The sequence below is a fragment of the Nyctibius grandis genome, chromosome 19 (assembly GCF_013368605.1).
Source record: "Nyctibius grandis isolate bNycGra1 chromosome 19, bNycGra1.pri, whole genome shotgun sequence".
Lineage (NCBI taxonomy): Eukaryota > Metazoa > Chordata > Aves > Nyctibiiformes > Nyctibiidae > Nyctibius > Nyctibius grandis.
The window spans coordinates 9,733,141-9,744,899 of NC_090676.1; the positions used below are offsets into that span (position 1 = coordinate 9,733,141).

General features: G+C 39.7%; 1 protein-coding gene across 4 annotated transcripts in view; it reads right to left on the reverse strand.

The window, feature by feature from the left end:
* NCOA3 (nuclear receptor coactivator 3) overlaps nt 1-10,513 on the reverse strand; it is an 82,000-nt gene extending 71,487 nt beyond the window's left edge. For 3 of the 4 annotated variants that reach the window (XM_068416229.1, XM_068416228.1, XM_068416225.1), the window contains exon 1: nt 10,431-10,513. The gene's annotated coding sequence lies outside the window, so the exon portion shown is untranslated. The remainder of the gene's footprint in view (nt 1-10,430) is intronic. The other variant, XM_068416227.1, reaches the window with a different exon arrangement.
* Between the last annotated feature and the right edge of the window lie 1,246 nt (nt 10,514-11,759).

Here is an 11,759-nt window from a genome sequence, read left to right on the forward strand (position 1 = left end):
GCTGAAGTGAAGTTAGTTTTCCCATGCAGATACAACAGGTAAGGAGCTACCAGTAATAATACATAATTAGTAACTCCACCAACTCTTTCCAATTACAGCCCCAAGGCAGACAAAGGATGCTGAATTTCTCCTACACCCAGGTACCACTTGAGTCTCTCTTCTATAACACATTTGTTTCAGGAACAGAGTCTTACGGGAGCTCCATCCAGTTTACATTTTGATAGACTGTGGCTGCTCTAGTCCCATCCCACCCACTCCCTTGCACTAGTACTGGTGTTCGTGCAACTAGGAGTAAACTGACAGCCAGAAGTTGTCTGGGTGGTTTGGTTTTGTTTTGGGGTTCAGTCATTTTTTGTTGGAGGGAGGGAGGAAATGGGCAATTTTGAGTTAAATCTGTTTGCTGACTGCAAGGGCCTCAGTCCCAGAGCAAGGGGAGGAAAGGTAACAGAAAGCAAGCACAATAGCCCTGACGGCTTGAGAGCTGTGGAAGTGTACCACACTGCCTTGGAAAGACAGCATTCCATGGCCATGCATTTAAAGGTTTCTGGTTTTATATTTTCGATTAATACTGGAAATAAGTCAGTTTGTTCTGATGTTGCTTGCTTTTTGCACAATATACCACCTTAGCTCCCACCCCAACATTTAAACAAAAAAACCTTCAACCCATTACATAGAGGACTCTTTAGGCCCTACCCCAAAAGAGCATAAGTCAACAATAAATATCTGTAGTGACAGAAAGACAAGGCATATTCAAAGTACAGACTCCTCTAAATCTTGGAGAAAGGTCAGGGAGCCTTTTGGTAAACAAGAAGAACTTAAACAGAAAAGAGCTTCAAGGTAGACAAATGAGGTTGAACCTGTAGATCCCTTGTTTGATTTTCACCAATGTGTCTGAAGCTACAATAATTTTATAACTAACTATTAAATCAGTTTTAAAGTTAACTGTTCTACAAAAGAATATGATTAGAACAGGATAGGTTTCCTAATACCTTTCTTCCTTTAGTATATCAAAGATACGATAATTAAGACTTTTAGTTTACAAACATACAGCCCTTATTGTAAATGTTAGTCTAGAATTACTATCAAAAGCAAGAAAAGATGGATTGTCACCTGGCAGTGATCATCTAGTAATAGTAACAGTTAACAAACTGTAAAACAAGAAATTGAGGGCAAGATTAATATAACCAATAGCTGATAACCAGCATGGGAGCGATTTATGCACGTTCTTACAAGTGAGAAATTTTTTTCTTGACAATTCATTTTCAGGGAGCATTTGCTCACCAAGTAGCTTGAAGTTTCAGTCAGAACGACACTTCTAACTGAAATTCCAGCAATATAAGCATGCCTGCATGTTATTAAAGGAAATAGTGGAAAATTTCACAGGCTGACATCCAGAATGTCTGCGGTTCCTTTTCATATTTCTCCCTTCTTGCAAAGCAGTTATTAGATGAGAACTTAAAATTTTTTTTTTCCTTCTTTTTTTTTTTTTGTGAAGTCTGGAAATTTCCACTGCTTTAAAAGATTTTTAAAAAGCTTTCTCAAATGTACAGCTCAAACAACCTTACACTTCTGCCTAGACAGAATCTTTAGTTTAAGCAAAAGTTTCATCGATATAAAGCAGTGCTAAGATGGAGGGGAAGGAAAAAACTTTGCTCATATACCAAAAGCATTGCTTGGCCAATCTGAAATATTATCATACTACATGTTAATATCTTGATCAAGGTCATTTGAGGTCCAGCACAGACAGATGGGTAAGAGAAGACAAAGCAGTTCAGGATAAAGCTACCTTGTAGCTGTACATTTGAACAGAGAATACAGCGGATGACAATGCAAGCTATTCTGTCCCTATCAAGTGATGGCTCTCCTTTGATCTCCTCAAACCTCCACTCATTTTATGTCTCACTGGATCTCACTCGTCATCCCTGCTACCTTCTTATGATCTCTAACACAGCCAATACAAGTCTGGCAAGTTTGCTAGCACTGGTTCTACACCTCATCTCTGGAAGTCTTGTTTATGAGCTACGAACATGCAGCACCAAAAGATTGGGGGCTTCAACAGAAAACCCACAGGTGTAATACAAAAGTCTTCAAAAGCCACTCCAGCCAGCCCAGATGTTTTTTTTTTTTTTTCATTTTTGTGTGCACTGATCAAGAGAACTGCCTTCCTCTTAAGGGGGGATCAAACAGACATTCTAGGTTAACAGAAGTGCTGGTTTTGTTCCATTTTAATCAAGAGAACAATTTGCAGATGAAGTACTCTTGCTTTTGTTGCCTTTAGAGCTATCTATGACTACATAAATAATACTGATTAAGAAGGGATTCTATCAATTACTGCCTAAAAATGTTATTTCCCATTCAGAGATTTTAATGGGAAACTAAAACTTTCAAATAAGGAAACGTAAGTTATTTACAAAGCAAGAACAATGCACAGCCCAGCATATGGCATCGAACTGGTATGCAACCAAATAAGATACCTTTAAAATGTCTTGAATCCATTTGTTCTTTTAGGTTTTCTTGTTTAAAAGGCTATTACAAAATCATTCTTAAATGAGAAGTACAGCAGAATATGACTTAGAACAAATATTTTTAAACTTCCTTCTTAAGTAGTTAAGACATAAGGATTCACTCTTATAGCACTTAATAGTTGTAAGTGAGCCAAGCAAATGGTATTTTATAAGTTCTGGTTAAAAGGATTAAAAATCCATGCACACCTAAGAGCATTACCTAAAGTGTGGTCCTCTAGTAGGCCATATGCTGAGGTCTCTCCATTGAGCCAGAAATCCCCCCTCTGAACATCAAAAAGGCTTCCATAGAAGATAAAACCAAGAGAGTACTACAACAAAAGATGCTGCTATGTCTGCTTTAGTTCACTGCAGCAGCAAAGATGGACAGACCACAAAAGGAAGTGTAATACAAGCCCTAGTTCCCTATTTCTGTCTAACCTCTTTAGCCCAACCTTTATGGGGGAAAAAGTTATTATAGGGGAAGAGGTCTGAAAAGTCTATCCAAATCACTGGCAAAAAAAAAAGTTGCAAATTTTTGTTTTAAATCATCTCCTTAAGATGTAAGCTGCTAAGAATGGATAACCATTTTAAAGTCCTCATTATGAATAAGAGGAAGAAATTACATTTTGAACCTTTACGACTTCTTCCATAAGCTTCCAAGGAACAACACAGAGCTTCCACATACTGTGTGTGCACACGCACATGTGTACACTCTCAGCAGTTGTCTAAAAAGTTTTAGAAAAAGTTTATCCAAGTAGACTACATTAGCTGCTACCTACTCACACACATATAGTAGCAAAAAGAATGCAGCACAGAAGTTTCCCTTTTCCCAGGACTCACTAGCCTCCAGAGGATGTAATGAAAACACAACTCGGGTACTTGACAAAACCAGCAACATTAAGACATTAATACACTCCACAGGGCGATCAGTGAGGTGTTAGAATTACAATTTGAGTGCACAAGGCAAAAACAGGGGAATGCTACCTTTGCTTTAAGTTTTAGTTTTTCAAATAGGTGCAGAAAGAACACAAGACTGTCCTCTTGATTGACTGTTCTAAACAATAAAAAGTTTCCTCAAAATAGGGGAGTAGAGAACATGCATTTCACTTTTTTTTTGGAAAGTAAATTGCTTACTTCTGCCTTCTGCTTAACCCTTCCATTAATAGATACAGCAACAAAAGCCACCCAACCCACTCCCTGCTCCATTACCTGTTCTATCACTTCGGGATGTTTCAGTGAGGCAGGGCATTCTGTTATTACACATAAGGTAACCATAGAGAAAATAAAGCATGTAGAGCAACACAACCAAATTGTTATATTTTATATTCTTAGGTGTGCATGTATAACAATTTCTAACTGCATTTTATTAGAGACTTCCCAGAAGAGTAATGTCCTCAGATTCATGCTAACTAAGAAAGCATTTGAAAGACATTTATGATTTCCAGGATCATTCATATAAGAGTTAACCAGAAGCTGATTGATGTACTTCGAGAAAGTCAGTTCATAAGCGATTTTATAACCAAACTTCTCATGCTGAATCAGCACTGGAAGTTGGACTGACTTCACACCATTATCTATATGTAAATGACTCAGCTCATCAATATTTGGCCAATGGGAACCTACATCAATAATTTAAGTCTTTTAAAAAAGAACAATATAGAAGAAAAAAGTTAACTATTGCTTATGCAAGTCAACAAAGCAGCTTATCTATATACCAGAGATTTTGTCTTCCCAAGATTTAGTTACACTTCACTCATTTACATAGTAAGTAAATAGTAAAATAGCACCCTTAGAGCTTACTACTCAGATGCCAATGTAAGATAAATAGCTGCTTAGTCATATTATCCTACAACACTTCATATCTTGTGCTCTAGCTAGAGCTCAGTAACAGACCTGCTTAAGACTTAGAAAAACAAAAATTCAGAGGCTTTCCGATTGAGCAAAATGGAAAAAAAAAGTACATCACTATGTAAGCTTCCATTGCTTAGTCATTCTTTGGCATAGTGAAACTTCAGAAACTTTCACATCTCTTCCCAAGATTACGCTCTTGTTCTTTTAAGTCTTTAATAAAAAGACGAATCTCCAAACCAGCACATAAGAGAACTACAACAGTAGTTTTGCAGTGGCTGGCGCCAGTGTGCCAGTTTTGCATTGTCCGTGCGGAACAACTATATATACCTACTCACTTTGTGCAGTTCAGAAAAGCATGGGATAAAAAACAGCCTGCTTGATTTTACCATGCAGCCCATTGCTAACAGATTTCAATATTGCACCATCTGATAGACTGGTAACATTATCAGGAAATTATAGCTTTAAAAAAAAAATATATACACGCACACACACACTAATTCTCAAATTTGTCACAACAGTTATGAGTTCAGGTTTCTAGAAAAACAAGAGTTTAAAACCTCCATATTGGTTTCAAAAGAATCAAGAATTAGGGGGTGGGTTGTTTGTTTTTTAAGTCTCCCCCAGTTCCTCCTCAGGGGCTTGATGTCTCATGACTTAATATTATGAAAGCTTAGAAGGGACAGCATGGTTTGTATTTTAATGCACTACCTGAAACTATTGAGTTAAAGTTATGATACAGCCAACATATTTAACATAAAGCTTTCATTGTGATTAAAAGCCACTAATAATCACTTTAAAAAGTTTCCCATTAGGCATTGAGAGATCCTTTGACTTAAAGCTCTTATCCTCCCTCCTCATTAGGTAAAGACAACAAGCATTTGATACAGTTTAAATTTTTTATAAAAGCATACTATATGATCTGGAATAAAGAGACATTTTCCTTTAAAGTTCAAAATTACCTCTTAATGAGCATAGAGAAGGAAGGTCATTTAGCACATCTGTGGTCATATAAAGGTGATCTGCTTTTACCTCCAAGAAAACATTAATTTAATACAGCATCACATGATATCATCACAACTATACCTGTCTTGGTTCAGTAACAGGAAGAGAGATGCTTCTCTAGACACAGCACAGTGACACTGAAGTCTTGTCTACTTTGTGATCAACTACAAAGACAAATAGGTGTTCCAAGACACTTGGAACTAGTGCAATAGATGAATTAACAGTTTTGCTAGAGTTGCCATAGGAAAAAAAGGGTACTGCATTACAGTTCTGTTGCACACATGACCCAGACAAACACTGGCATTGAAAAGAAATGCTTAACATTAAATGAACTGGATAAACTTTCAAGGAAGTCTGACGATTGTTTTGAACACATATGCTGATCTGCTTTATTCTACACTGGTACACTGAAAGTGGCAGGCAAACACCTAATCTGCCAGTTGTTTTCTTCAAGAGAAAACTGGCAAATAGTCTTTAGACAACAGATTTTGGTTTGCTTTTTCCTAGTCTGAGTGGTTTCCCTAAGAATAATTTTTTCTTCCCTTTCCCTCATTCACCAACTGCTCTCTGCATGTATTTCTACCTATAGTAAAACCCAGGTTGAAGAATACGTTAGAAAGGATTTCCATTAGAAACAATTTAAGAACTTGAAGGGAGCGCAGTCCATTCTTAATTTTTCAATATTTGTAGTGTTGTTCAAAACACGTTTGTATAGCCAAATGATAAAATACTCCAGAAAATATCTTTTTCACCATTTATGTTTGCTGAGAGAAAGCTACTGGAATCACAAAAGACAGGGTATCTCATTCTATTCCACCTGACCTAAAAGTTCATGAGAAAAAGCACACATGTAGCCCTGTGGAGATTCTAGACAAACAAAGCAAATCCCAAAGAGCAGGTTTCATCTATACATTCAATAGCCTTGCAGTCTCTGAGACCAGGGAGATAAAAGGTGCGTCTGCCTTTTCTTTCTGCTCTGTTCCACTCAGTCCCTCTCCTACCACTGCCAAGGGAGAGGGGGGGAAAAAAGTGTTAGGCTACAACTACCCAAGAGAAACGTATTATATTGATAATATTTTTAGCCATGCAACCTGTTTCGGTGTTGCCTTTGAAAAAGCAGACAACTGATTTTCTCACTTCCATGCTGCAGAGAACAGGAAGAGGAAAAAATTCTTCATAACTCAGAAGTCACATACAGAATATTCCATGCAACTACATGTACAAACCTACCTTGAAAATATGCCTCTAAGAGGCCTTCTGGGTATACCTGTGATAGTAGATTATCTCATTCCATTGCTCTGACACATCTTGACATACACGGAAGCGTGGAAACAGTAAAGGGTTCAGGCTTTGTGACAAAATGTCATACTCAGCCAAGGCTAATGCAGGTGCTAGTCATTATGGCTAGCAGTATAACAGTTATATTGTTCTGCAGCCTCCCTCTTCTCCCTCCTCCCCCATTTTCAGGTGCACCTGATAAATCAGGGCAAAACCGCTATGTAGTTTAGCCACATGTGTAACAACTTTGATGAAAAATTGCTTGCCCTGACCTAACAATTCCAACATTTTCTAAAGAACTTTTACAGTCTTTTCAGATTTCTAGAACAATCTCGTCCATAAAATGAAGTTATGATGGTTTTAGACTTCAAGTCATGACACTACCCATGTTTGTAATCTTCAAAAAAGAATTTAACTTGATGGTAAGAAAGCCTTTAAAATAAAATTTCCAACAGGGCAATGATCCATAACCTAACAAAGAATGTTTGACAAACAGTTTAACTACACCTGACCTGAACAGGCTCACATTTAACAGCAAAGGTGACAAAATGTGGGGGGGTGGGGACACAACCAAAACCAAACCAAAGCAAAAAACCCCAACAACTCACACACACAAAGCACACAAAGTCAGGGAATACTTAAAGGTAGATAGATACCTGTAGAGCTGACCTTATCACCTCCACTCTTCTAGTATATTGTGAAAGCTGTCACAACCTCAGAAGTAAGTGAATTACACCATATCCTAAGCTTACCATCAGCAGTAACAAGCCTGACTTTTCAGGGTATAAGCAAAATGAACAGTAAAACCAATGGTGGCCCCCTTGCCCTCTTCTCCCTCTCATTTCAATAGCATGCTGCCTTAAGCAGTTGCCTTTTTCTTACCTCTGTACATCATCAGAAATAGGGCTCGCTCTAGACAACATAAAAGAAAAATGTGTGTCTACATCTAAAAGCATAAAACCTCACCAACAATAATTCCACACGCTGCACACAAAAGACTAAAAATCCCTCATGAGGTCGAGTTTGGAGGCAAGTTAATTTTGTTTCACTTCAAAGAAAATCAGCTTATGGATCACTGTCAACGAAAAATAAAAGTCACCAATTAAATTAAAAGTATTATTAAAGTAATAGGGCCCATCTGAAGTATACCTCCCATTTACATGGGGTAAAAAAGGGTTCAGTGTATCTTCTCTTAACTAAATGCAGCATATAAAATCAGAGTGGAAGTATATTCCATGGCAGATTTAAATCAGTAGCAGTTAAATTCTTTTGCAATTGCCTCTTCCCTAATATGCTACATGTAGAAACATCAATAGATCCAGCCAGAGAAAAAAAGCACACAGACATGCTGCCCCAGCATTCAGGTTTAGGTATTCTTCACCACCCTCCCATATCCTTGGCATAAAGAATACTATTCCTCCCCTCCCCCTCCATTTTTTAGTATAAATACAAGTTGAAAGAATATTTAAGATATTTATAAATACTCATAATCAAAAAGGTTCCATAAACATAATGCAGAATATCTTGTATCATACAGTCATTCAAGATCACGTCTTTGAGGAAGGCTCATTTAAATGCAGGAGTAGAAGCAACCTCCAGTGTCAGACTGTAGTGTCCAATATCATTTTACATGCTACCAATGGCTTGATTTTGCAGACAAATATAACCAAGACACCCTTTCTTTCTCAGGGTTCTTTAAAGAAAAAAAACCCACCCTTTTCTATGCAACTGCAACATAGAAATAAATCTTGAAGGTTTTGACTGTGATTTCTTGTCCATTATTAACAAAAAAAAAGCCCATGATCAGAAGATAATGTTCTGTTGTAAAACAGATTTCCTACTCTGCATTTTGTCTCAACTATACGTTAGTCTCAGAGATACTATGCAAAAAATTGATAAGCAGACAATGCAAACTTCCAAGTTAATAAATCCAAAGCCAGGATGAACCGGGATTTCAAATTAAGAATTTTAAAATCCCCAAACAAACCCAAAACCCACACAGCTCATATGCTGAATAAAAGCAGACTACAAACAGCACACTGTCATCAGGAAGGGCACTTAAAGCAAGGCTGAATACTGGGTTTATTCTGTCTGCTACCACTTCCCCTATCCCCCAACCTCTATCTTCATATCACAGCAGCAAATCCATTGGTATTAATTAAAAAAAAAAAAAATAGCACTAGTAACAGCATTGAATGACATTCTGAACAAGAGTCAGTTAAACAGCCCATTACAACTGGTAACAGTAAATAATTACTGTATGTTACCATGTTATCAGTCTAGTTAAAAAAAAAAAAAACACTAAAAAAAAACCCCACAATTTTATCTGTTTCCTCTAAACCCAAGCTCTTACACTAGAGCTTTCACTCAGATACTAGTTGTTACTATGAAGCTATCTTGTATTTATATTTAGAACATACACATCTTTGTCTCAAGTATAGCAGCTCATTAGAAGTCGGAAATATTTCACAAGAAAATACTTATTTTTACAATAGTGATGACAGAATTTTAACCTTATTTTAAGTGTCCGTTTTAACTGCGTTATAGATACTATACAGATAGACATTACTGTCTCTCACACTTCCACATTTGCTTCAGTTTTGTCTTGTTATTCCAAATAGAACCCAACATCTTATTTTCTGTTAACTTTTATCTAAAGATTTAAACACAGAATCAGATTTTTTTTTCTTAGCAGGTTAAAGAGGAAGGAAATACTGCCTGAATAAGAGACTGATTTAAAACTGTGCTCACTGGATGAGCTGACAAAGTGGGAAGCCTCTCTTTTAAAAGAAAGCCTGACTGTGCTGAAGAGTAGGAGCAGAAACCACAAACAGAACCAACTTCAGAATCAAACAAAGAGGACTCTGGGAATTATGTCAACCTCAGACAACATCCCCACCCCTATTTACCCCATTTATACACCAGAATCACTAACACCTACAGAGGTATGTGACCTCAGGGGGAAAAAAAAAAAAAAACCAACCAACTTCTCATCGCCATCCCTCAATAGCACAGTTTCATTGCAGCTCCGAGGCAGAAATGGATAAGAGACACGGAAATCAACCTTTTATTTGCAGTATTTCTCATCTCTTTCCTTATTACCAGATAAAAGGAGACAAGAGAAGTCACCTCTGAAACTTACCGAGGCTACAGGATGATCAGAAGGAGAATGCAGATAACAAGGTCTTTGGAACCGCCTCAGTATCAGATAAACCCAGATGAATGGCAGATGGGGCCATTCTAGCCCAGGTATTTCACCCACACACACCCACTACTCAAGCTGCGGCACTGAGGGTCAGACGATCCTAACCACAAACCCATAACGACCCCAAGTCTCTCACTGTTACATGAGGAACCTCCACCCAAACTCACGCTGCTTAGATACACAGCGATACGGGAAGCCTTTAGCTCACGCGAGTCCCCCACACTGCCTCGGGAATGCCCCCTTCTAACTACACTGAGCGCTGAAGTTACAATGGTTAGAAAGAGGTAAAGGCATTTACACACCGCCCTGGGAATCCCCTCATCCCCAGCCCTGGGATTACTCCTCACACACAACCCGTCGACGCTCCCCTTCCTCCCCCGCTCAGGGAGACACAGCCATATCGGGGAGGGGGGCGAGAGGGAGAGAAGAGAGCCGCCCCTCAGGGCCAGCCCCAAGCTGCTCCCTTCCCCGGCAAGGGGCAGCCCTCCCTCCCCCATATCCCAGTCCCACCCCAGCGCCAGAAGCAGGGGAGCAAGAACTAGAACTCTCCTCCCTCCACTCGTTACTCCCTCCCTCCAAACCCCACTCACCTGGGAAAGGAGCCAAAGCTCAGCTACGTCTCCTTCTCCCCGTCTCCCCCACACTCAGCCTCTCGCCGCCATTTTCCTCGCTGCCTAGATTTAAATAGGAACCAGCCGCCCCGAGAGGAGCCACCAGGCGGCGCGAGGCACTCTGGGACCTGTAGTGCGGCCCCGCGCGGGCGCTCGCGGGACCCGCCCCTCCTCTCCGCGCGGGGCACCACGGTACTTGCAGTACCCGCTTGGGCCCGGCGGGTCTCTGAGCCACCGCTCCCAGCGGCCCCTGCGGCCGCCGCCCGCTCCGGGCGCGAGGGGCCCCGCCCGCCTCCCCCGCCGCGGCCCGGTGGCCGGGAGGGGCCCGGGCCGTGAGAGGGCGGGAGCCGGCCGGGGCTCAGCCTGGCGCCAGCTCCTCGGTACCGCCGCTGCGTCACGGCGCTCCCTGGCACTCACCGTGCCCGGTATCAAGCACTGCGGCTGTGAGTGGTACACGGAGAGTCACAGCAATACAGCATTTAATAAAGAGCGTTTTATATGCACGAGGGATTAAAATACAATAAGTATCATCCCTGCACGCGGCACTCCATCACAACACTGAGGTGAAAGTTACAGCTGAATAATGTTTGTGGGGCATTTGCTACACCAAGCACCATTTTAATAGAGAAAAAAAACCAAAACAGTCTATTGAAGGGATTGTTTAATAAAAACGCAAACAGGTTGGGATAAAAGTTAAAAAAACATAAATAGCTTCAGTTACTCTCTACTTCAGGTACGTGTCAAAGATGGTTTTCAAACTAACTCATAATAGCTGTTCACTTGCCATTTGTAAAAAAAGCAAGGCGAGGATATGAAGGACTGGGGACTTAGAGAATATAACCTTCCTATGCCACAGTTTGCTTGCATAAATACTATTTTCATAAACTTTTTTAGAACAAGTATTTAAAACTTTGCAGACTAAAACGGGCTGTGTGGAGAACACAGTATACCTCAGTTTTAGGTACTCATAAAGCAGCCATATAAAAATGCTCTTTTTATTTTGAAAATTTATGAAGTGTGAAATAATGAAAATGCATGGACTTCAGTCCTGCCAAGCTATTCATACAGAGCTCATTACAGGACCATAGCCACAATTAGAATTCAAGATGGACAGACAAGTAAAGCCTTTAAGTACACCTTCCAGTAATTCCCAAATAAAAAAGATACATCAAACTGGTGTGGGACACCTATGAGCAAGTTACTGGTACAATGTGAGCCTCTAGGTAGCTCTGAAACGAGCACTATAAACCAATAAAACCCAGAGATAAAAAAAATTCAAATATGTCAGGTTCTGGAAAAATAAGCTCC